We start from the raw sequence: 27,679 nt of genomic DNA, 5'->3' as shown, positions 1-27,679 counted from the left end.
AAGTTATCCTACTCACTTATGCACACAATGGATCATACTTACATACTTACTTAGCTACACACTTATACAAACACCACTTCATCTATTCATTTAGATAGTAAGTCATATTTAGTATATTATAAAATCATTATTACAAGTATACAGTTATCCATACAGTCACTCACACAATCATTGAGTCTTATGTATACTTATTTATATACAACAACTGACACATACACTGCCTTTTATTTTTCTAGTTTGTTGGACATGTACCATTGAGAAATATATTTGCTCATCACCACACCCATAAAGATATTCATTCACCCAAACAACTGTTAGAACATGTAGTTTTAACTTCATATATCTACTGAATCAACTATTCACACATCTTTGGGCAGTCACACACCCTCTACCGAACCCCACACACATTCACTCTCACATACAATTACTCAGTTAACGAATTAATAACTAACATAGACTTTCACATAGCTAGTAACCAACTGGAGAACCAGTTTACAAAACAACTGACAAAGTGATACAGATATTCACACAGTTTAGTCACTATCCACTATATTTAGCGAGACACTATACATTGTTAAAGTCCTCCATCCAAATATTTATTTTTATATATCCACTCATACTTCAATGCAAATTGCTATATATATAATGCATATTTAAATAACGAAGCAAACCATATTCACTGGATGATGTTATCAGTGATGTCATCATTGATGTCATTTGAGATGTCATCAGTGATGTCACTGACCATGTCATGAATAATGTAATATGTGACATCATCAGCCATGGATTGCGGGTGCGCGAAATATAATTAGTACAACTAACTATATAGGAGCAATTTCAATGGTTTTGTATGAGTGAAATGTCCAGCTAACTATAACACCTCTAAAACATATAGTTTTTTGAGTGAATCTCAAAGGCTCAAAGGTTTTTTAAAAGCGAATTCCTAACGATATAAGGCCTGAAACCTATGGTCTTTTCAGTGAATATATATATACATAGATCTTATGCCTACATTTGCAGTATTTCAACCAGCCTTCTTGAGGCATTGGTCAGTTGTTGTGTTACTCATATTTTTCTTCCAACCCCTAAAACATACAGCATCAGTCAGTGGACTGGCCCACTTCAGCCCTTTGATAACTTCACTCTAAGGGATGGCATACTGCTGTCGGCCAAGAGGAAATCAACACACAAAATTGTTCCCATCACTTCCAAAGACTACAATGGCAATATGTGTTTTTTGTGATGAAAAAATATTTTTGCTTTCAGCCAATGTTTTTTATATTAGCAGTTGCCCCAGCTATAATGTTTTTCAAAAAGTATAACAAAACAAGCATCACAAAGGCAAAATGCTGGCAGCCCACACCTGACCTATTGGCTCTAACATAGCTTGGGGTTATTGGAATGCTGACCTTAACACTATTTAAAGTAGCCTGTCAATATACTTTGTAGAAATTAAGCCTAGATGCATTGGGGCATATTTATGTTAACTGGCGCATCCCGAGGGATGCGCCAGTTAACATGCGCCACAGTGCGCCACAGCTACGCCACCCATGGTGCGCCGCATTTATAATGCGGCGCACCATGGTGCAAAAACGGCACAGATGCGTGACGCATCTGTGCCGGAAATGTGACGCATTGCTGGAGTTGCGTCGCAAGCGCGACGCAGCTCCAGCAAGGCTCGGGGGTGCCCCATTCAACTAATGCTGCATCAAGACCTACGCCTGCTTCAAGCAGGCGCAGGGTTTTGACGCAGCATTGGCCAGAAAGTGACTGAGTGAAATTTCATAGATTTCACTCAGCCACTTTCAGGAGGCGTTCCTGCGCAGGAACGCCCCCCCCTGCGCAGGAACGCCTCCTTATGGCGCAGTGCTTTACAACGTGACGCATCTCCTAGATGCGTCACGTTGTAAATAGGGCGCATTGTTTGCGCCGCAGTTGCGTCAAAAAAAGTGACGCAATTGCGGCGCAAAGAGGCGCAACGGCCTCATAAATCTGCCCCATTGTGCTTAAATCAAAAGTGTAAAGTTGTAGTGCACACTAACAAAATGGTCACCTAAGCTTAAATGCTGTGTTAAGAGTGAGGTTGCATTTTTTAAACTCCAGTTTCAAAGGCCTGTTCATCTCTTTCTTTGGCTCCGAAAGAAGTAGGCAAGATATTCTTACTGCATATAACTAATTAGAGAAAATAAAAATCATTAGATTCCTTAGATGGCTTGGATGGTACAAGTATTACATTATTTAAAAGTCTAATAAAAACTTTAAAAACTGTTTGGTATAGTAGCATTAATAGCCAAACTCAGCCCGACCCCCCTGATGCCCAGTAATAATATGGCTGAGATACCCGCCACCCCCTCTCAACACAATCCCCAAAAGGAGGGAAACCGGAAACAGTCTTAAAGTTTTTGGATGTGGGATGGAGTGACCATCCCGCGGCCGTATTTATTAAAACAAAAAATTAAAACATTAAACGTTTTCATATTATGTACAATTTCATTATCACATTACGATGTTTGGCTAACCTTAACATAATCTCTAATACAGAGGTTCTCCTAGCCGAACTAGCATCCTACAAAAACATTCTCTAAGAACACTGAAATTGTACATCCTAACGTTTAAGGGCCAACGGCAAGGTCATAACCGGTGTCAAGATCCCTAACCAGACTTACCCCTCCCACTTGGGAAGGGCGACAGCACAGAGGCTTACCTCAAGTGCAACTACTAACAATTTCCCTTGTCTTGACGGGGGCACTTAAGACTCGACGCCATTTAAAGGTCGTTCGAACACTTGTGCGTGGTATCTAGAAGGTATCGTTGACCTCTCCCCACCCCACACAACTTACCGCATCTGCCGTCGCAGATGACACTGGCCCCGGGAAATTCCCCAGGAGGGGGCTGTAACCCCTCCTACAAAGGAAGGGGCCTTGACCGCCTTTCCTTTACTTCCGGCGACCCGCCCTTAGACGGGACCGCCTCCCCACCGAGGGGCCAATGGCCACCTCTCCCGAGCGCTCCCATCCGTGTTGGGTGACGCCCACTCATAGGGATCTACCAATTAGTGCTCACCGATCATGACCTTACCGCCTACCAAAAATAAATACGACAATTTTATTCAAACCTATGAAAACATTGGTCGCTACGACCGAAAGAACATACTAGCAATGTAACACTACACAACTCATTTTAATCGTAACAACCTAGACGATATTCACCATACTTTATTATGATTAACCACAAACAGATACTGTCACAGCCTGTAAACGAAAACGGAAAAAACAAACTTATAAATTAACTTTATTGCACAACAACTTGCTGTCCTCAGGGGCTGGTGGGTGGGTCAAAAAATGGCTCTTCGTTCCGTCCCGAGCTCACGTGTAGCGAGGAGGTGCAGCTTCGGAGCACAAGAACAAGAGGACGTCTTCTGGTCTTGCGCCTTCTTTTATCCGTCTTCAGGGCGGGCGAAAACCCGCCCCTGCCCGCCCCGAGGGCGTGGCTGGCTGCGTCGGTGTCTAGGCCAGCCCACTCTAGGGCGGGAAAAGGCGCGCCCCGGCTACGCCGCTTCGGGCATACCAGCCGAGACGCGCCTCCCGCCCAAAAATGGCTTCCCGGGGGGATCGAGGCACTCAGCCATACGTTCGGGGGGACCGAGTGGTCGCCCCTTTCCATATGGCTGAGATACCCGCCACCCCCTCTCAACACAATCCCCAAAAGGAGGGAAACCGGAAACAGTCTTAAAGTTTTTGGATGTGGGATGGAGTGACCATCCCGCGGCCGTATTTATTAAAACAAAAAATTAAAACATTAAACGTTTTCATATTATGTACAATTTCATTATCACATTACGATGTTTGGCTAACCTTAACATAATCTCTAATACAGAGGTTCTCCTAGCCGAACTAGCATCCTACAAAAAAACATTCTCTAAGAACACTGAAATTGTACATCCTAACGTTTAAGGGCCAACGGCAAGGTCATAACCGGTGTCAAGATCCCTAACCAGACTTACCCCTCCCACTTGGGAAGGGCGACAGCACAGAGGCTTACCTCAAGTGCAACTACTAACAATTTCCCTTGTCTTGACGGGGGCACTTAAGACTCGACGCCATTTAAAGGTCGTTCGAACACTTGTGCGTGGTATCTAGAAGGTATCGTTGACCTCTCCCCACCCCACACAACTTACCGCATCTGCCGTCGCAGATGACACTGGCCCCGGGAAATTCCCCAGGAGGGGGCTGTAACCCCTCCTACAAAGGAAGGGGCCTTGACCGCCTTTCCTTTACTTCCGGCGACCCGCCCTTAGACGGGACCGCCTCCCCACCGAGGGGCCAATGGCCACCTCTCCCGAGCGCTCCCATCCGTGTTGGGTGACGCCCACTCATAGGGATCTACCAATTAGTGCTCACCGATCATGACCTTACCGCCACAGGTCCGGATAGTTGACCGGCTATCCGGACCCCCCACAAAACTCCTACCTAAAGGTCATGTTTTAAAGATTTTAACCAGGCTAAGAAGTCTCCTATGAGTAACTCATTCCCCGCCCTCGACAAATGCACCCCATCCCCCAAATACATACTGTCATCATTAATACAATTATGCGAGATCGAATGCAATGTCTTGGAACGGAACAACCTACTCACTTTGTTATTCAATTTTTTAACAGAATGATTCAAAGCAGGGATTCGAGATAGCTCCCCGCCACACTTTTCGTGGGATCATATGAGACCACGCAATTAGGCACCCCGGAACTCTCCTCGCTAACCAACTTACCGTGGAAAGCATAGCCTCCAGGAGAAGTCGTCTACCGGTGGTGACCAAATCATTGCCCCCCAAATGCACTATGACTATGGACGGCGGTGACCTCATCCGCTCTAACAAACCCTCGAAAAATTCCTGAAACTGGTCAATACAGAGACCGCCCCTTCCGTAGAAGGACACTCTGTACCCGTATTCCCCAGGTACGTGAATCATGTCACCTGCTTTGAATACGTCTGCGGCCCGTCTCACGTATGAGTGGCCCACGACCCACACCTCCTTCCTCACAGCCGGTGACGTGCGACCGCTGGCCTGGTGTTGGGTTGACTGCACAGTCTGCCCTGCCGCGTAGGCTTGCGCAACTGCAAACAAACAAAAGACAAGAGGCGTGAGTACACGGTTACAGCTTCACAACATATGCAATCGCACGTACCTCTTATAACAATTGGAGGACCAGCGCCCCACACGTTTCACTTGCTCTACATTAAGACCCCTGGCTGTAGCTTCAGTGGCAGCCCCTATCCGAAAGGAGTGGGTCCCAAATTCGCCCGGGTCCAAGCCCGCTGCGGCAACGGCCATTGCAAGCACCCGTTGAAACTGAAACCTCGTCAGCGGGGTGGCGTCTGCATGCCTCAACAATGTCCCCCCCCATGATGCCGCTCTCCGTGCTAGGTAATCTTCTAAGCACTGTACCGGACACATGGATGACTCGGGGTTCCTGCGAATGATCGTGCAGTCCCCTCTCCCATCTTGGTCGGTCTTAGACCTGAGAAAGGAGACAATCATCGCATCCCCCCTGATCTGAACATGTTCCCTGCACAAGCCCCCCGTCACATCCTGTTTGTTCCTTGCAACCAGCTCACTAACTCTCATAGCCCCGTGAAACGCCAGCGTAAATGCAGTCCGGAACAAACAGGACTCAAAAGGGGACGAGCATGTGTTAGGGAGTGTGGCCAGTAACTGGGACAACCTGTCCAGACCTATCGGTCGTCTTACGTCTACTCTGCGACCCTCTAGGCGTTGCCACCCACGCAGCGCTTTCTGTACTGTGAAAGACGCTGTTGGGTCCAGGATGCCATGGGCCCTGGCAACAAAGGAAATGGCGGCACGATGCCTTTGGGCCGTAGCCACCGATTTCCCAGCCCTACGTAAAGACATCAGAAAAAGTACTACACACTCTTCCTGACCCCAAAGACCCCCTCTCTCTGCCCCCAAAAAGGCTAAATAGGCCTGGAACGCCCCTTCATATGCCTTCCTTGTCCTGGGTGCTAGACTCTCTCCCACGAGGTGACGAAGTTCGGGGCACCGAGAGACCAGAGAGCTTCGGGGAAGGGTGCCGGCTCCGGGTCCGCTGAGGGAAGGAAACCCGAGAAAGCCTGCATGTGAAAACGAGACAGTGCGTCAGCAGCCTGATTCAACACCCCTGGGACATGTTTTGCTCTGAATACCACGTTCAGCTGCATACATAGTAGGACAATTTCTTTGAGCAGCCTCAAAATCATTTTACAATGGGCTGACTGACTATTGATGCATTCTACCACGGTCATATTGTCGGACCAAAAAACGACAGAATGATCTCTGAAACCTTCTGGCCAGGTTCTCAGGGCCACGAGAATGGGAAATAATTCAAGGAAAGCAATATTACTCGTTATCCCCTTCTCGTGCCACCATAGGGGCCATCTTTGAGCAGACCAGTTCGTGCCGAAGATGGCGCCAAAACCTATGCTCCCTGCTGAATCTGTCCATAGCCCAAGCTCTTCCGAGGACACGGCTGGCTTGTTCCAAACGACTCGGCCATTGAAGTCCGCCAAGAATGCTAACCATATCCGCATGTCCTGGCGGACCTCAGCCGATAACCTCGTGCGATGATGACCCTCTTTCAGGCCAACCATCGCTTGGGCAATTGAGCGGGAAAAGGGGCGAGCCATTGGGATCACCCTCAAGGCAAAGTTCAACTTCCCCACTAATTGTTGCAACTGATGCAGTGTAACCTTAGGTGTATTCAAACATACTAGGAGGGCTGTCCTGAATTTTAACACTTTGCTAGCTGGTAAACGGAAACACCCCTCCATTGAGTCCAACTCGATCCCCAAAAACTCGAGGCAAGTCGTGGGACCCATAGTTTTACCCGGTGCCAATGGCACGCCAAAATGACCCATCAACACACAGAATTCAGCTAAGGCCTGAGCACATTCAGGACTGGCGGCGGGACCAAGGAACAAAAAGTCGTCAAGATAGTGCATTACATTTCGAAAACCCGATTTCTTAGTGAACACCCATTGCAGGAAAGTACTGAATTGTTCAAAATAAGCACATGATATAGAGCATCCCATTGGCATACACCTATCCATGTAAAATGACCCCTGGAACCCGAACCCCAAAAGACGCTGATCGTCTGGGTGTACCGGGAGCAACCGGAACGCTGACTCGATATCTGATTTCGCCATCAACGTTCCGGGCCCCAGGCGAGTCAAGATGGCTACTGCCTCGTCAAACGATGCGTATCGCACCGAACAAACTTCTGGATCAATTGCGTCATTTACTGAAAGGCCGTGTGGGGCAGACAGATTATGGATCAAACGAAACTCACCCGGGTCCTTCTTGGGAACCACCCCTAACGGAGAACAAACAAAATCCGGTACCGGGGGTACACTAAATGGGCCGGCGACCCGTCCCCGGCTAACCTCTTTGTGAATTTTCTCTTGCACCACAGATGTATGTTGTAAAACGGAAAGTTGGTTCTTGCAAATCCCTACACCCCGAAAGTCCCCTACCGGGATGCGGAAACCATGTGTAAAACCGTTCCGTAGCACCCCGGCAGAAGTACGATCCGGGTATTCGCTGAGCCAGGGAATCATTGCCAAGGTATCAATCGGGGTTGGTAAAGGCGCCCCTCGGCCTAGCTTAGACCTGTTTGGCGCCTCCCTTACCCCCATTCTCACCCGTTTTGGCTCTGCACGATGACTCAGGATGGGACGACCCACACGTACTACACTCATGTTTGAACTTACACGATCCCGGAGGCCTGGTACATTTCCCCTTGTTGAAATTAAAACAGAAACCCTTTCTCCCTGTATTGCCTGCGGGCCTCGACTGGTCGTCGCTGCTCGTACTCGGTCGAAAGGGCGTCCCCACATTTTGGCGGGAGTAATCAACAACATTGCTCCCGACCAATGGCATTCTTAACATTCCTGATTCTTTCATTTTGTCCCATGTTAACGAATCGTAACAATCCCAAGTCAAACTCTTGTTATGCTCTTTTTCTTTCCTGAACAGATTGTCATAACAAAACCAATGGTTACCTTGATACGTTGTCGAGTAACCCATAATTCGTGATTGGTAAACGGGAAACTCAGGGAGCAACTCGGGCCTACGTTCCCCCAAAATTGATGTGAAAATACCCCACGCATTGCCCCAGTTGCCAATGTTCTCATTTACCTTAAAGGCGGCCATTTTAGCGCGCCAAACACTCGGATGCATTAAGTCCTTCTGACTTTTCACATGCTCCACATCATAATGATCAACAAGCAGGGAAAAAATATTCACGTACTCCCCCGCCCAGATCTTTTCCTTTATAGCTAAAGGCACATGTTGTCCCAATCTCTCTCTACGAGAGGGTGCTGACTCGTCCCTTGCAATCGGCAATGGCCGCTTACCTGAACCGGACGCAGCATCTGCCGCTTGCGGCTTGTCTATCCCCGCCACTCTAGCTGCCTCTTTCTTCTCACGAAGCCCTTTTATCAGCGCCTGTGCCTCGGCAGCCGTGGCGCCATCACCACTATCCCCCAACCATGCTGCTAGCTGTGCTGCCAGCTCGGGGGGCATGTCTTCCTTCGATGTCGGGGTGACGACAACGGGGATTGGATTCCCCTCCATCGGTACTGGGGTCGGCGCCTCGAGAGGGGCAGAGGGAACCGGGACGTCCCCACCGGCTGGAACCTTTCTCGGCCTCTTAGGTCTCCCTCCAGCCGGCGAAGGGCCCGAACCCTCCTCCCCATCTCGCTCCGCCAACCGTTTCTTTATGTCGGACATATCCTTGAAGAGTGCCCGAACCATCTGCTCAGTCGTCATTCTTTTTTCGCCTTTCTTGGGCATCTCTCCTACGAAGTATCTAGAAGACAAAGAAAAAAGATCAAAACGCTCAAAAAATGGCTCTTCGTTCCGTCCCGAGCTCACGTGTAGCGAGGAGGTGCAGCTTCGGAGCACAAGAACAAGAGGACGTCTTCTGGTCTTGCGCCTTCTTTTATCCGTCTTCAGGGCGGGCGAAAACCCGCCCCTGCCCGCCCCGAGGGCGTGGCTGGCTGCGTCGGTGTCTAGGCCAGCCCACTCTAGGGCGGGAAAAGGCGCGCCCCGGCTACGCCGCTTCGGGCATACCAGCCGAGACGCGCCTCCCGCCCAAAAATGGCTTCCCGGGGGGATCGAGGCACTCAGCCATACGTTCGGGGGGACCGAGTGGTCGCCCCTTTCCAGGAGCTTCTTTCACACTGCCTCTCCATCCAGGAGTGGGGATATCCTTACTGATCCAATGCTTCCCCGTAATAAAGACCCTTCTGCCTATCATTTCCGATTGTCTTGAAAACTAATTGTGAATGAACATGGCAGAATTCCTGTTGACCAGTGCTGGTGTGAGAGCGCAGATTTTGTTCTTTCATTTGTAGGGGTCCATTATACTCACGGGTTGTTCCCACACTCATAAAATATCATATTGTGTTAACATTATGTCATTAGAACAGGAACTGTAATAACGTGAAAAGTGACGGGTTAGGGACATTTCAATGTAAACGTGAAGAAATTAACGTTGCAACTGCCCATGATATGATGAAAACATTAACGTGTAGAATTTGTACATGTAGCTAATGAGTATTCACACCCTTGATGTGCTTATGTAAGTGTTAACTTAGGTGTGCTTTGTAATAATGTTCATTTCATATGAGTACTTCTATGAGGCTATGTGCTATTTCTGTTGACTAAATCCTGTAACCCTGAATTGTAATTTTCTGCTGGAAGCTTTTGCATTATACTCGCTACTGAATTTCATGTGCTTGTTGGATTTGTTCTTCCTCACATTTCTGTTGCAGCTGGAGAAATTCATCCTTTGTTAGCTAGAATAATGTCTTTGTTTTAGGAGTTAGGCTTAGGGAGGACAGGATACATTGAACGGCAATACTGATAATAATGGACTGTTGTACTTTCTCATCGGAGAGAGCTTGGGAATCAAGGCCATCTATTCAAGGCTTGGGGCCATCGCTGCCATGTGGAAAGTTACCTACAAGGAGGTGGCTTGCTTGGATGGTGTGATGTTGCAATGCATTTCTGGAGAAGACTTGTAAGTTCATTTATTTAAGTTAGGGACAGTGCCCGGGGGACTTCTACCTTGCCTTGAGAGTGAGAGCATCTTAGAATGAGCCCTGTAGGTTGATGATACTAGACCCATTCAACGTGAGTGGACTTCTTAGGAAGCACCTACATGCTGAAACCTTTAATTGATTTTGCCTTGGGGAAATGCTAATTAGGGATGTCATGTTAGTGGTAGAGGAGGGACAGACTAATGCTTTATATCTACGAACCTCCAATGAAGGGGAATGTTGATGTTGAAGCCATAATTTCCTATATCTTGAACCTGGAACTAGTTATATATACTGTGCATGTTGCACCATCTTAATTTCACCCATAGGTTTGGGTTTGTATTAGTTCCAATGTATTTCTACACCCTCATTTTGAGGTGTCTGTATGTCCCATTGTTCTTGGCTTGGTAATAAACTAAATAAACTTGATCGGGAGTCTGTGATTCTTCGGCATCAAGGTTCATTGGAACTGTAATGATTGATTGGCTAACGATTTTCCTTTTCTCCTCACTTTAATGTAGAGAAAAAGAGACATCGGCCTAGGGTTCCAGAGTACATCTAGAATGTGTAACCCGGCTCCTTCACTAGAAAGTAGGGGAAACCTGCTGGATCCCAGTTCCAGCAGCAATTTCCCCAGGGAAACATACTGAATTTCTCCTGGTGTCATGGTCCTACACCAGGGCATGATTCAGCAGGGCTCATGCGTTGTCTGCAATCAGTTCGGTGCAGCTTGATATCACTTGACACGTAATTAAGAGACACTATTGGAGGTAGGTGTTTACCTTTGTTCAGCTCCCTATATAAGAGATGTGCTTGCACTGTAAGAATGCAATATTTATGTGTCTATATGAATAATTTCACACATTTTGATTTAAATGGAACCTGCTATTTTTTTTTACTTAATCCTTTTATAGTGCTTCTCATCCCAGTAGAGGCTGTAAGGAACACTTTACATCACTCACTCACACACAAGCACAATACATCATGCAAGTGTGTAAATCAATGCCCACGAAATAAATGTTCCAGAAGACAATGTTGGTTAGAAGGCATAAGAATCACATATGAACCATATTTGTAGCATTTATTTGTTAAGAGTGGATGGTCGGGAGAAACACAAATTCAGGATATAAAATGTACTGTGATGATTGTGGTCGTCTCTACTAACAAGACTTTATTACTGTGCAATCTTAGAATAACAACAGATTAAAAAAATACAATAAGGATCTTACAGTCTGCATGATGCTCCTTGATGTCTATAAATAGATCACTGTGCTACATTAGAAGGCATGCAATGTATGTGCTGGAAGTAACAAAATGATCTCTGTGACATAAGCAGTAGCCCACTGACCTTTCAAAATACAATTTAAATGTCTAATCTGCATGTTACACGATGTGCTTTCCAGCAGACCCATTAGCCCTCTGTGCTACTTTATGAGACAGAACTGTGACTAGACAAAACCACATTACTGCACTCTCTGCTTGAGAGTTTCGTGCCACTTGCCCTTCACCTGTCATAGCCCTTCAAGGACCGGGGAGAAAAACTGGACCACACTTCCCAGGTTGCCGCCAACGGAGGTTACACGTACCAGGAGCAGGGCCAGACTGGCTACCGGGCAGTTTGGAATGCTGCTGAGCTGGGGGCTGATTTTGTTGATGGAGACCTGCGTGTACTAAACGAAATTCGTTTTGCTTTCATTATTTTGAAGTACACGCAGGTCTCCATGAACAAAATCAGCCCCCACTGCATTTAAATCAGCCCCCAGCTAGACAGCATTCCAAACTACCCAGTTGTCAGTCCGGCCCTGACCAGGAGGCGTTTAGGATTGGGACAAGTTTCCCACGGCATGGTATGCGCGGGTGCATGGCCGGGCCGAGGCAGGCCGAGGCTGGGCTTGGCCACTCCCCTTGTTCTTTCAGGAGCAGATGACTACCGTGAGGAGTTATAACATCTTGTTCTGCTTTACATTGAACACTTATCTGCGGGAGTATGGGCAAAAGGAAGTTACCGCCCTCAGTGGAAAAGTTGCCCGTGAAAATTGCACCCATGACCAAGTACCTGAAAAGCGCTCTGGGTTTATTTAACAGTGAGATTGTGCATGTTGAAGAACAACTTGTAGCTACCAAAACCGCATTAGATGCTGCATTAAAAGAGTCTATAACAGATGGCAGGCGTGATTCTTCAGCACATGAGTGCAATGTGAGAGATAAGGACATCGCCCCCAAATCTGGCCAATCCCTGCATCCTAACAACTCCACTTGAAATCTCTGCAGTGTTCAATATTACAGACCTGCTCTCTCCGCCAGCAAAGAAATCAAAACAACTAACCCAAATGAATAATGGACCCGTGGAGAACCAGGCAGTGAAGGCTAAATCTAAGCCTAAAGCAAAAAAGGAGGAAAAAAATGCTGGGGCGGTAAAGGGGGATAGTAATCCAATAGACTAAGGGCCATATGTAGGTAGCTTAATACCGGTCGGTAACGGCCGAAAATCGGTAAATTTGCTGTTACCGACCTGTATTAAGCTTTTTCTAATGCAGGTGGCTTGATTTTAGGATACGGTAATTTACGGATTTGGTAATTTAAGGATTCAGTAAATTACAGAATCCTTAAAATACAGAATCGGTAAATTACCGAATCCTAAAATACTATGTAGGGAGCACTCAAGTGAGTGCATTTTTGATTTAAGGATTCGGTATTTACTACCAACTACAAGTTGGTGGTAAATATCGAAAACCTTTAAAAAAATCAATTTTGTGCTTTTTTAAAAGTGCCATGTGGCTTACACACATGCACGATTCAGGGGTGCAACAGGTTGAATATGTTCCCCCTTTTACCGATTCGGTATTTACCGAATCGGTAATGGTGAATGGCTTCCCATTCATTCCTATGTGCCTACAGGCCCATAGGAATGAATGGGAATTACCGAATCGGTAAATACCGAATCGGTAATACCAAAAATTACCGATTCGGTAAAATTTACACAATTTTTACCTACATACTATTTACCGATTCTTAAATACTGAATCAGTAAAATTCGGTATTTAAGAATCGGTAAATAAAGATTACCTACATATGGCCCTATATGGCAAATTAGATAGTAATGAGCGACGTTTGATGTCAGAAATAAAACTAGTTCCAAAGGATGTGGCCTATCTAACAGACCTGGTCTCTGAAGTATTATCATCAAAATCATTGAACAAGGCCACTGGTGCCAACAATCCAACCGTAAGACCTAAAGAATGGGTTAGGTACCACCATTTCCGTTGGTGAATCCAAGCAAAGAGCAACATTTCTGTACCACCTTTAAGGGATTGCTCAACCACCCGATCTACCCAAGACTTAAGGACCAATAAAGAAGACACTGCCCTTTTTTCTAGATCGGTAAAAAACAATTTGGTGGCTAAAATGAATAGAACCCAATATTAATAATGAGGAGCAGTTTCATCTCCCCCCCATGCGACTCCATATGTTATTGTTTTGAATAATGTTCCAAAATTAGCCGAAAAACATAGTGAATCATATGAATCATTGAAAAACCAAGTGGTTCACTGGATTCCTGTAAAGACTAACTTGTGTGTCAATATGTTGCAGCAGAATATTATAATGTTAAGGAGAGTGAACTGGATGGGAGTCAGGGAGACTGTGTTGTGGCGAATTTTCGCAGCAGGGAGTTGATGGAATTTTTTTCACATATTCCCACCCAGCCATGTTTTAACCTGAATGATTATATAACTGTTGTTCCACTTGGCTTCTTTTATAGGCCTATCTATTTTTTATTTTTGCCATTTATTAAGCGTGCGATTACCCATAGGCGTCTTGGCGCTAGATTGTTCCCTAGATCCTCCCGAGAGCTCGCCAAGTGCTGACCGTTTATTGGTCGAACAACCATGTCTTGAGGCCCTTACGGAACTGTAGCAAGGAAGGGCACATCCTAATGTGCTGGGGTAGAGAGTTCCACAGCTTAGATGCTGCAACCGAAAAGCGACGGTCCCCCCAAGAGACAGTTTTTGATCGTGGGGTGGCTAGTAAGTTTAGATTGGCCGATCGAAGATGTCTGGTTGGTTTATAGAGTCTGAACTGGTCCTTAAAGTACCGAGGTCCTGAATCGTTCAGTGTTTTATATACAATACACAGGGATTTAAATTTAATTCGATTGGAGATGGTCAGCCAATGATATTTCCTGATGGTGTTTGCTATGGAAGTGAACTTAGGTGTCCCAGAAAGCAGCCGTGCAGCTGCATTCTGAATAGTCTGAAGCTTGGTGATAACCCTTACCTGAGCATTTAGAAACAGTCCATTACAGTAATCTAGGGACGATAGCACTAGGGAGGGGACCAGGGTTTTGGCAGCAGAGTCCGGTAAAAATGGGAGAATTTTTCTGATCAGCCTTAGCTTGTGGTGGGCTGTTGCTGCTACCTTGTTTGCATGAGCTAGAAAATTGAGGTCACCATCAAAGATTATGCCCAAATTCCTAACCTTAGAAGCCGGCATGGGGGGGTCACCCATAGCTGCGGGCCACCAGGTTGCTGACCAGTCAGGAGAAAGAGGTTCAAAAATAAGCACCTCCGTTTTTCCGGAGTTCAGCTTAAGGCAGTTCGCTGCCATCCATTCTTCGATAGCTAGCATTCCACATTGGAAGCGCTCTGCCACCTCTGGTCCATTGTTTTTAATGGCTAGGACCAGTTGAGTGTCATCGGCGTATGAGGTTATGCTCATCCCGTATGCTCTGATGACATTGGCAAGGTCCGACACATATATATTAAATAGTGTCGGACTTAGGGATGAGCCTTGTGGGACCCCGCATGGGAGCGACATCTCAACTGATTGATATGGGCCCAGGGTGACTGCCTGGGTTCTGTCAGCCAGGAAGGATGCAATAAGATCCCTTGCAGTAAGGAGAATGGCATTCTTTCCGACACGGTCGAGTAAGATCTTATGGTCGACCGTGTCGAAAGCCGCAGATAAATCCAGCATTACTAAGATTGCCGTTGCTCCCTGGTCTCTGATGGTCCTAATATCATCGGCGGCTTTAATTAGAGCAGTTTCCGTGCCGTGATATTTCCGAAAGCCGAATTGCGAATCATCCAGGAGGGAGTGTTTCTCTAAATGTTCGACTAGCTGGTGATTCATGGCCTTTTCTGTCACCTTGGCTAGGAATGGAAGACTTGCAATGGGCCTATAGTTCTTTAAATCTGATTTGTCAAGGTTTTCTTTTTCAGCAGGGGCTTCACTAGAGTATTCTTTAAGGAATCTGGGTAGATTCCAGAGGCTAGTATCGAATTGCAGACTGCGGTAATGACCGGGATGAGAGTGTCCATCAACGGAGAGAGTACTGATAGAGGGCAAGGGTCTAATGACGATCCAGATTTGATGGTGGAGACCAGAGCCTTTATTTGGTCTGTGTTGAGTGGGTTGAAATTTGTCAAGGCGTTATCCATAAGGGGAGCCAATGAGGCAGATATTGTGGGCCGCGAAGAGAAGGCCGGGTAAATATCGGTCACTTTTGAAAAGAAGAATTTTGCCAATTCATCGCAGAGAAATTGGGAGGGAGGCGGGATTAGATCGGGGGCATTGCCTGACAAGGATCTGGTGATATCATACAGTTGCCTACTTGAATTTTTGGCCTTTTCAATTTGAGCTGAGAAAAAAGTTTTTTTGGCTTCTGTTATCATGGTTTTATAAGTACTCAAAGACTCTTTGTACTTTGCCTTGTCCTCCATGTTGTAATTTTTTCGCCACTGCCTTTCCCTGTTTCTATTCTGCTGTTTTTGTCTCCTTAATTCTTCCTTGTACCATGGCGCGGTTGGGGTATTTCTGTTACTTGATAAAGTCTTGGTTGGTACCAACATATTCGTGGCGTGGGCAATCCAATCATGATATTGTTGGGTAGCAGTTTTTGGGTCCATAGACGGCAATGGGCAGGTACTGTCCAGAAGATTTTTTAGTTCAGTCTGGTTTATGTTTTTCCAGACTTTAACAGATCGTGGGGTCTGATTATTGCTCGCATTCTTCAGTTTTTCTCCAATATTGAGTCTACTGAATACAGCGTAATGGTCGGTCCAGGACATCGGTTGGATGTTAGATATGTGCAGACTCTTCATATTGGAAAAATGCAATCTAAGGTATGTCCGGCTTGGTGGGTGGCATCTGTAATCATTTGTCTTAGCCCCCATGTGGCCATATCGGTAATGAGTGCTCGGGTGTCCCTATCATCTTTTTTTTCCAGATGGAAGTTCATGTCCCCCATTATGGTGAACGACTCTTCCGTAATTAATGATTCCATTAAGGTACCCATGTCGGCTAAAAACGCCGCCCTTGCACCCGGTGATCGATATACCAGTATTCCATTGTAACTGATAAGGGGGGTAAGCTTGATGGCAAACTGCAAGGCTTCACATGTAATAATTGGAATGGGGAGTGTTTTAACTGAGAACCTTTCTCGAGCTATAATTGCTAGTCCTCCACCCTTTTTCCGTTGTCTATCCTGTCGGTGCGCCTTATAGCCCTGCGGCACGGCAATTACTAGATCGGGGTCAGATGCCTCGTCCATCCAAGTCTCTGTTATGAACAGAACATCTAGATTATTATCAGTAATTAAGTCTGCTATTTCCTGATGGTGTTTACAAGCAGAGCGTGCATTAATTAGTGCCATGATGATGTCTGTTCCTCTATGTGGAGTTTGAGGCTTATTTCGAATGTGATTGTAAATATAATTAGTGGTGTTACAGACCGCACAAGTGATGTTGCTATTGAACAATGGACTGGCAGGATCATGGCGAGTGCAACAAGAGCTGGGGGAGGATTGTAGGTCTATCAAAGCTGAGCGTGAGTACACCAACCTTTGATCCGGTCGATGCTGACCAGGGGTCATGGCCCTAAGCCCGGACTCAGCGCGGACGGGCGTAGACGGGCTTGCCTTTGGCGCGCCTTCGGCTAATTTCGCCCAAAGTGCGTGTAAGTACAGCTAAAATGCACCATTAAAATATATACACAATTTAAAATGTATGCAGTACTACAAATTCAAAGGTAATATTCTTGACACTCTAATAGGATCGCTAGATAGCCCCTGGCTTCCGCCTCAGGGGTAGATTTAGGGAAATCACAGGTTTGTAATGAGCCGTACCTTAAGTAAGCTGGGAGGGCGTGATCGTGCAGCAACTAGAGCGCACCCCTTTTCTCCCCTCAAGATGGCGTCCGAGTGTGTGTATTTCCAGTACCAGCCCCGAGATCGGCTGCATTGTAGATGCACAAAGCGTAAAGAAAGTCTTTGGCGCGACGCTAATCTCGCCCAAAGTGCGTGTAAGTAAAGCTAAAATGCACCATTAAAATATATACACAATTTAAAATTCTATAGCAAAGCAAACATAACTCCCAGGTATAACTCAAAGCCAATTACTCCCTCATATAATATGTATGCACTATTGAGAAGATGCAGTAACATTGATTGACAGAGGGACAATGTGGGCGAGCGATTAGTTAGGAATAAGGATTATACCCCAACCTGTGACAAGACAGATGAAGACTCCAGCGTACAAACTTATAGCGATGACCCGGGTGAGCCATTGATTTGCAATAAGAATTATATCTCCACTGGTAATAAATTTAGATGGCAGCTGGTCTAAGTACACGACCTTATGAGCCGCTACAAATTTTGCCTTGGAATGTGGCATGGATTACAAATAAGATTAATGAAGAAGAGTGGTTAAAAACGATATAAGGGTGTGCTTTAATCCTGATACAGAAAAATTGGTATACCAAGCCCTTTTTCAGGTCTCGCCTAAGCCATCGCGTTTGCGATGCTTTGGCGAGATATTTAGTGGGGCTTTCAAAAATACTCCCAAAGTCTGCAGGCGGATCAGATACAGTGCATATGGGCCGGGCGTGTGCACCATTTGTCCGCCTGCAGCCTTTGTGATCACTTTCGCAGCCGCTTTGATGTTCTCAGTGAGCTGCGCGGCCACTGAGAAGATCAAAGCGGATGCAAAAGTGCTCACTATTTGCGACCCCCTCCCTCATCCAACTTCCTGCTTGTTTACCTAGACGTGCCCCTAGGAGGTTTACTTCACAGATGAGCATCCTAAAACACATCCTCCTCACTTGCTCTGTAAACCAAAATGCGAGTTCCAGAATTTTGTCTAGGAGCTAAATTGTATCCAGCGCTGCTATCAATACAACGTGCGTGGCTCAGAGATGTCTCATCGAGTATTCTTGGTGCACGTCACTGAAAGCCCCACAGCTCCTCCCCCACCCCCATTAGATACTGCCGCCCACCAGGCGCAGCTGTATGGCTACCCGCCCCACTCTACACACACCAGGGTCACAAGTAGCAAAGTTAGAATTAAGGGAGGAGGGGCTAAACTGTGCAAGTCGGACTAGAGCAGTTAACTGCAACTTTAGAACTGGAGAACCAGTTTTGAGTCCTGGCGTCACTCAACATCCTGTGATTCTGGGCACATCACTTATTTTCCCTGTGTTTAACAAATACACGAATCCGAACTTGTGTAATGTGACTAGTGCTCATTTAAAGCGCTAAGATATCTTTAGCATTAGTGTCTCAAAATACGGAGTCAGGGTAATGATATCGCTCTCCTCACATGAAAAAATGGTGTATTCCTCAGCATACCTCTTTATGTCCCGTTTTACCTTATTCACCATAGCTGACCAAAGGGCGAGCACCTAGACTAGAATACAGCAATAAGTGCTGCGCGTGTTAAAAAAGTGCACTCTCTTTTTTACCTACACGTGCCACTAGGAGGTTTACTTCACAGAGGAGCGTTCTAAAACACACCCTCCTCACTTGCTCTGTAAACCAAAATGCGAGCTCCAGAATTTCGTCTAGGCACTAAATTGCATCCAGCGCTTCTATAAATACAACGTGTGTGGCACAGAGATGCCTCATCGAGTATTCTTGGTGCACGTCACTGAAAACCCCACAGCTCCTCCCCCACCCCCATTACATACTGCCGCCCTCCCGGCCGCAGCTGTATGGCTACCCGCACCACTCTACCCACACCCGGGTCACAAGTAGCAAAGTTAGAATCAAGGGCGGAGGGGCTTAACTGTGCAAGCCGTACTAGAGCAGTTAACTGCAACTTTAGAACTAGAGAACCAGATTTGAGTCTGATCGTCGCTCAACATCCTGTGATTCTGGGTACATCACTTATTTTCCCTGTCTTTAATAAATACACAAATCCGAACTTGTGTAATGTGACTAGTGCTCATTTAAGCGCCACAATGCCTTTAGACTGAGTTCGCGCTATATAATCATGCAAAATAGTTACCCCCTCGCCTCCGAACATGCAATAAAATATTCTACCCATCTGTACTGCGCCCACCAGAAGCACATCACACAAGATAAATACACAATAAATAACCAGTCCCATGATACAATTGGAAATTTACCGGGACCAGTTTAGTAGAGTTCCAAAGACCAGTGGATATTGAAATCAGATGAAACCGCATGAACTTATCCACTGAACCAGGTGGTGGTTCTTTAATAAGACTGGGTGTTGGCTACCATGATGCCATGACTCCCTACAGTTTGGGGGTGCAGAGCTCAACGTGGATTGAGGTTGTGTTAGGTTATTGGCTCAAGAGTCCCCCTTTTTTTTTTTTGCAGAGTTTTATATAGCGCAAACTTGACCCGAACCGAATCGGGTATCAGAGCGCTTTACATAGTACCATTTACGTTACATGAGGAAACACATTCATTTTTGTTAGGCACGGGGGGATTAAATGATTTTGCCCAGAATCACATATTGTGACGGCTCGCTGCCATAAGACCCCAGAGGTTCAGCATAGACCACATGCCTTCTATTGCTTTATTTAGTATTTCAAGCTGGAGGACATATAGACCCTACCACACACTATCCACTTGTGACGAACATCTGTGAATTGGGGTAACTTAATCCCTGTTGATTACATTTCCATCAGGTCTTTTTGCTCGGCTACTACAATAATTTCAAATGTTTAAATATAAACAAATTGCTCCCAACGAAGTACAATGGGGAAGAAAAAGCACTGAATGAATCACAATGAATTCTGCGGATCTGAATACAAACAATGCTTAAGGAAAGGCAAAGTACATTTCTGAACTAAATGGATGCTTTGTTGGACAATGATTAAACATGGCTTAGAGATGAATAATGAGCGTCCTTCTATGCGCTTGTGCTAGAGACATTAGAGAAAACATTTCTTTCCAAGGTCTGACATGCTAGGTGGGTTTCATTGTATGACGTCCCAAAGAGGCTGGAGGGAGGATGGGAGGGGGCATCTCACACTGCACATGTTCACACCTGATTTCACTCAATACATAAACAAACAAAGAGGTAGAAGACACCGTGCTGCATTTAGCAGTGCTTTTCAAGCTGGACGTGCCTCCATGTTATCGGTAGTAGCTACATTCTATCCTTTAACTTAATGCACATCATAATATGGACTTGTGTTTATGTTTCTGCCCCTCCCTCCTTCCTAGGGTGATTCTGAAGGTGCATCAGTAAACAAGCATTTGCAATGCAATAGGTCTTGCATTTGCTAGAGTTTAAGCTATTGGCATTGTAAATGACAATGCCTTTTACTTATGTTTAAAAACCAACACGTAAAAAAAGGCATTGTCATTTACAATGCCAAAAGCTCAAACTCTCAAAATGCGAGACCTATTGCATTGCAAATGCTTGTTATTAATGGCTTTCAAATTGTTTGCACTAAGGCTAGCCCCTCTAGAATGGGGAGAGCAAAAGGGGGTTTGGGAGCTTTAATCGCTATAACCTTGCCTTTAATACTAAGGAAAGCCAATACTATGTCACAGTTCTATCAGCTTTTACATTTTTATTCGGAGGGGAAACAGTCTACCATTATAATACATATTTATAATAATATTTTTCATAACACAAGATGTAGGGTATTAAGCTATTAGAAGAAGATCTGGATCGTTTTTAAAAGGGAGTGGGACCAGATAACCTTGTTGGAGAGACAGCGATCCAAACATATGTATGGGGCTAGGTCATCCTCGAATATTGATCATTTTATTGTATCAGTTAACTGCAGGGTTCTGGTGGAAAAACTCCAAATTTGTGAAAGTTTGCTTAGTGATCTCCACCCGCTAATTATGTCTTTGAGGCTTTCCTTGAAACGTCAAGAAAGGGGGAAGGCAGTAGATATAAATATCAAGACTCAAGGTAACAACAGAGTTTCCATAAAATGGTCGGGTGTGAACCCAACCGTCTTTATGTATAATCTTTTTGGGAAAAAACAAAGAGATATAAATATATGTCTGGACAGTACCGCCATAAACCCGGCAATTATAACTGCCTTCTGTAATATCACAAGTGAAATAGTGGGTGACCTAATATCCAAAAAGAGGAAGATTGTCTGTGACCATAACCCCAGTTGGTTTAACCAGGAGTGTTCAAGGTTAAATAGGGAATCAAAAAGAGCCCTGAAAGCAAATCCAAGAGATAGTGCTAAGGTTAGCACCTTGAGGAAAGGTTATAAAAATAAAAATACTCTGTAACAAAGGAAAATCGAGATTTGTGAGGAGGCCTGGGAAAAATGAATCCAGACTGCAGAGACACGAGATGCAGTCCTATTCTGGAAAACAATAGACCATCCTTTTTTTAAAGAGAATACCGCAGTGAAAATGTATATCACTGTTCCCCCGGAAGAATGGATAATCCATTTCGAGAGTATTTTTAATCCAGAAGCTGTTACAGTCCCTAAATGCAATAATGGTAACTTTATACGAGTGGAACCCGTAAAATCACCCTAAATAACGCCAGGCGAAATTAAATCCACCCTTCAAAAAAGCGCCAATGGTAAAGCCGCAGGACCGGTTGGGATACCCATTGACGTTTTTAAACATAACATTGATTTTTGGATCCCTATTTTATTAAATGTTTCAATGCCACTTTAGGAGGAGTGCTGCCTGCATCTTGGGTTGAAAGCATTATTGTACCCATTTTTAAAAAAGGGGCAGAGGGAAGGCTAAATGCTAACGTCGCATATGCCTTCTTGATTCAACCTCCAAACTGATGAGTAGAATTATGTTGAGGAGATTAGAAAACTGGGCTACTGAGAACAACATCTCAATAGCAGCCCATTATGGATTCAGAAGGGGTATTGGAACGGTGGAACAATGTGTAAATCTGGAGCTAATGATAGGGAAATACACCCTAGCCAAAGAAGGGGTTTTACATCTTTGCTTCGTTTATCTCACTAGCGCCTTCGATCTTGTTAACAACGCACAATTATGGCAAACACTGAAAGGGCTAGGCGCCCCCATTGATATTATCATATATTTATCCCAGATTTATACATTTTTAACTTTTAGAGTACGGTTTGTACGATGGGGGAATGTACTCCGGATTTTAGGGTAACACGGGGAATACAACAAGGATGTGTTTTAGCGCCCCTTTTATTTTCGTTATATTTACCTATGTGAATCCCTTTTTACTTATATGCAAACTACGCTGTCCTGTTATCAAGGACAGCGAATGGCCTGCAAAGCCTAATAGAACATTTTGAGTCGTACATGTCTGAAAAAGACTTCTAGATAAATCATAATAAAACCTTATGCAGGAGTAATATTCTGAAGAACAGACAGCACCATATGGGAGGGGCTGATAATAATAGAGTGTCAACTTTTTCATATCTGGGATTACTTTTTAATAGGGGCGGTACCTGGAACTCACATATAGAATATTGTAATTTGACATTTTTAAAAACAACAGAATGTATTTTTAGATTCTCTGCAAAAATAGGAAATAAACTCATACGGGAAATTCTTGGCCTGTATAGGAGTTAGTTTGTTACAGGTGTCTGCTATGGGGGAGAGCTAACACCGACTCCTTACAAATTCAAGAAAATACATTTTTAAAAAGACTGTTGACAGCCCCCAGTTCTACAGTTAATTACATAGTACATAAAGAACTGTCCGTACTGTGCCTAGGTGATCTCATAAATACGACAGATCTTACCTGTTGGCAAGGGATTTGGGCGAAAGAAGAGACCAAGTTTACAAAGGATCTAATCATGGACTGCTTGGCTCTCGACCATAGTAGAAAAATTGCCTGGCTAGAGCATATTTATACCCTTTTTACATACTGCAATGTAGACCTTGATAGAAATAACCCTGTGTCCATCCAGGATTATAGTAAAAGTGACCTGAAGACAAGATGTATCACTGCTAGGGAATGCGTAAGAGAGGCTGAAGCTAGTCTACAAGAAAGTGTTATTTCTTACTGCAAACGCCTATCAGTGAAGGGCACATAAATATACCTAACCTCGGTAAGGAATACCCAACATAGATTTTACCTAACGAGGCTAAGGCTTGGCACACTTCACTATATTATAGCATTTCCTAGAATGGAAAAGTGGTGTCACAATCTCCCGAATTGCCGGTGTGATGGAAAGTCCCCGTGTCCACGTTGCATTGTATACTTTTTTGTAGTTTTTATAGGGATATCCGGAAATCTGTTTTAAAACCTCTTTTTTAACTAATATGCTTTTTTATTATAAATATGCCTTTAACTTAATATGTAGCCTGGAAAATGTAAAAATTATGAATGCTGTCATTTTGTTTATGCAAATGGCAATCAGGAGAAGAATGGAAAGGGGCGACCACTCGGTCCCCCGAACGTATGATTGGGGGCCCGGATCCTCCCGGGAAACCATTTTGGGCAGGGGGCGTGTCACGGCTGGTATGCCCGAAGCGGCGTAGCCGGGGCGCGCCTTTTTCCCGCCCAAGAGGGGTTGTCCTAGACACCTACACCGATGGCCACGCCCAGTAGGCGTACCAGCGGAGGGTTCACGCCCTCCCGAAGAGGAATAAAGAGAGCAGGAATCCGAGGAAGCATCCTCTTGTTCCTGTGCTTGGAAGCTGCACCCACTCGTTGCACGTGAGCCCTCGACGGAACAAGGAGCAATTTTGAGAACTTGTAATTCTTGTGTTTCTCTTTCAGCGACTTCGAGGCTAAGGATCCAGGACCGTGTTGATCAACTGGGATCGAATATTCGATAACAATGCCAGGCAAGAAGGCAGGAAAGAAGTCCGGGACTGACCAGATGCTTCGCATGCTGATAAGAGATATGGCGAGCATGAAGAAGCAGATGGCTGCGATGAACAATACGGGTAAACCGAAGAAGGTAATAGGCCCGGCATTGCTGGGAGTTGTCCCCGCAGGGAGGGGTAAACGGGTCAGGAATAGGGCGGCAGGGGAGGAGGTCCCGGTTCCCGAGGTACCCCCGGCAAGCCCGGCCATTCCAGTCGAGGCCCCGGTACCAATCCCGGACGCGGGTCAACCGATTCCGGTTGTTGTTACGCCCGCCAGCGAGGAGGACATGCCTCCGGAATTAGCCGCCCAGTTGGCCGCATGGCTCGGCAGAAAAACAGGGGGTGCTACGGCACCTGGAGACACGGCCGAAGAGGCCAAGTTACTAATGCAGCAGTTGCGGCAGTCGCGAGATGCCGCAAAGGTGAATCTCCCTCTTGTCCCCCTACAGGTGACCTTGAAAGGACCGGCAGCTGGCGTCGAAAAAACAGCGGGAACAGCACTGGAGCCGGGTAAGCAGGCATTGCCAATGGTGAGGGAGGGGTCTTTGCCCTCAAGACGGGAGAGGGTGGTCCAACATATACCATTGGCCACGAAAGAATTGATATGGGCTGATAAGTATGTGAATATGTTTTCTCTGCTGACTGACCATCGCGAGATGGAGTATGCTAAGACACAGAAAGATTTGTGGCACCCGAGTGTATGGCGAGCAAAAATGGCGGGATTCAGGGTTGATGAGACAATCACAAATTGGGCCAAGGCCTTTGCGATGTTTACTGCAATTATTGGGGAACGTAAGCCCGAGGTTTTGCCCGAATTGTCCTGCTATCAGGCACGAATAATGGATTTTTATGAAACGTATGAGGGCAATGAGTGGATGGGTTACGATATGAAGTTCCGTAAGGCCAAGGAGTACGATTCATCTCTGACGTGGGATTGTCTCGACTCGATTTCTTGGCAGAAGCAGCTCCTGCCGGGCGCGACGAAGTCGTCCTCGCTAGGCGGGAATGGGTCGGGGCCTTCCCGCCAACAGCCTGCGGCGCCCTTTCGAGCGGGCCCCGCTGGCAACCACCAAGCAAGGAATGGTGGGAATGGGGGTAAGAAAGGGGTCTGTTGGAATTTTAACAGGGGCAATTGCACCAGGCCACAAGGGACATGTAAGTTCAGACATGCGTGTGCTGGTTGCGGGAATTCCTCGCACCCCGAGAGTTTGTGCAGATCCAGGAATAGTGGGACGGGGGTAGAGGAGGGGCCAAGCAGGACTGAGGGGGACCATTGTGTACCGCTACCTACCCCCGTTGATATCATGGCAATGATCCCCTGGCTAATCGAATACCCTGATCATGTCTCCGCTGGGGTGTTGAGGAATGCCTTCTTATATGGTTTCCACATCCCGGCGGGGGATTTTCGTGGGGAACCACTTTGTAGAAACCAACTGTCGGCTCAGCATAATCCAGCGGTGGTGGAGAGGAAGATTGCAAAAGAGGTTGCCCTTGGCCGGGTTGCTGGCCCATATAGGCACCCGCCAGTAACTAATTTCATCTGTTCCCCGTTAGGAGTGGTTCCCAAGAAGGACCCGGGGGAATTTAGGCTGATCCATAACTTGCTCCGAGGGGTCTCTCGGTGAACGATGCGATTGACCCGGGAGTTTGTTCGGTGCGGTACGCATCCTTCGACGATGCCGTCACCATGTTGAATCGCCTGGGGCCCGGAGCGCTGATGGCGAAGTCAGATATCAAGTCGGCATTCCGGTTGCTCCCGGTACACCCACGGGATCAGCGTCTGTTAGGCTTTGTGTTCCAGGGACGTTACTACATGGATAGATGTATGCCAATGGGTTGCTCCATCTCTTGTGCTTATTTTGAGAAATTCAGCTGTTTTTTGGAATGGGCATTCACCAAAGCCACTGGCCATAGCCATGTTATGCATTACCTGGATGATTTTTTGTTCTTGGGGGCAGCCGGCGACACAAAATGTGCGCAGGCGTTACAGGATTTTTGCACCCTCATGAAGGGATTCGGGGTGCCATTGGCACCAGGTAAGACGGTTGGACCATCTACTTCACTCGAGTTTCTGGGAATTGAGCTCGATTCTGTAGAGGGATGTTTCCGTTTGCCAGTAGGGAAAGTAGCGAAATTCAGGGCTTCCCTGGAACTGTGCATTAGCAAGGAGAAAGTTACCCTCCATCAGTTACAACAAGCAGTGGGTCAGCTTAACTTTGCCCTAAGAGTGATACCAATGGCCCGCCCCTTTTCCCGCTCTATCGCACAAGCTATGGTTGGTCTCAAGGAAGGGCACCACCGCACGAGACTGTCGGCAGAGGTTCGCCAGGACATGCGCATATGGTTGGCATTTCTGGCGGACTTCAACGGTCGAGTGGTGTGGAACAAGCCGCCAGCGTCTTCGGACGAGCTGGGTTCGTGGACCGACTCGGCGGGGAGCGTGGGATTTGGCGCCATCTTTGGTCATCGATGGTCGGCGCAGACATGGCCGACGTGGTGGCACACCAGCGGTCTCACAGGTAACATTGGGTTTCTCGAGTTGTTCCCCATTTTTGTGGCTCTAAAGGCATGGCCGGATGAGTTCAGAGATCGCTCTGTGGTGTTTTGGTCCGACAATATGACGGTTGTTGAATGTATAAATAATCAGGCAGCACGCTGCAAGTGGATATTAAGATTAATGAAGGAAATTGTACTACTTTGCATGAGACTGAACGTGCAATTCAGGGCGAAACATGTGCCAGGTGTACTGAACCAGGCTGCTGATGCACTCTCTCGTTCACACATGCAGGCTTTCAGGGGTTACCTACCTTCCGCGGACCTAGCGGCGGCACCATTTCCCGAAGCACTCTGGCTACTCGGTGCCCCGGATTACAAGACCTCGTGGCAGCAAGCTTAGCCCCCAGGACAAGGAAGGCATACGAAGGAGCGTTTCGTTCCTATTGTGCATTTTTGGGTCCGGCAGGGGAGGACAAATGGGGTCAGGAGGATTACCTCCTGAAGTTTCTGGTAGCACTGCACAGAGAAGGCCGATCAGCGGCAACGGCCAATAGGCACCGGGCCGCCATTTCATTCATGGCGCAGGCACATGGCATCAAGGACCCGACATCGTCCTTTTTGGTAAAGAAAGCCCTTCGTGGTTGGCAACGGCTTGAGGGTCGTAGAGTAGACGAGAGGCGCCTGATTGGGTTACAAAGGTTGTCCCTGCTTATGTCGATACTTCCCACGACATGTTCCTCCCATTTCGAGGCAGTTCTGTTCCGGGCCGCTTTCGCATTGGCGTTCCATGGGGCTATGCGGGTGAGCGAGCTGGTAGCAAGAAATAAGAAAGATGTGGAGGGAGGTCTGTGTCGGGATCACATTCTGATTAAGGGTGATTCAATGGTGGTCACAATAGCCAGGTCCAAGACTGACCAGAGTGCTATGGGAGACAGCATTGTTGTCCAGCGCATGAGAGGGTCCCCCATGTGCCCGGTAAAGTGCGTTGAGGAATATTTGGCGCAAAGGGCGGATACATGGGGGGGAAGCCTGCTGAGAC

The sequence above is a fragment of the Lissotriton vulgaris genome, chromosome 9 (assembly GCF_964263255.1).
Source record: "Lissotriton vulgaris chromosome 9, aLisVul1.2, whole genome shotgun sequence".
Classification (NCBI taxonomy): domain Eukaryota; kingdom Metazoa; phylum Chordata; class Amphibia; order Caudata; family Salamandridae; genus Lissotriton; species Lissotriton vulgaris.
This window is presented reverse-complemented; position numbering follows the sequence as displayed.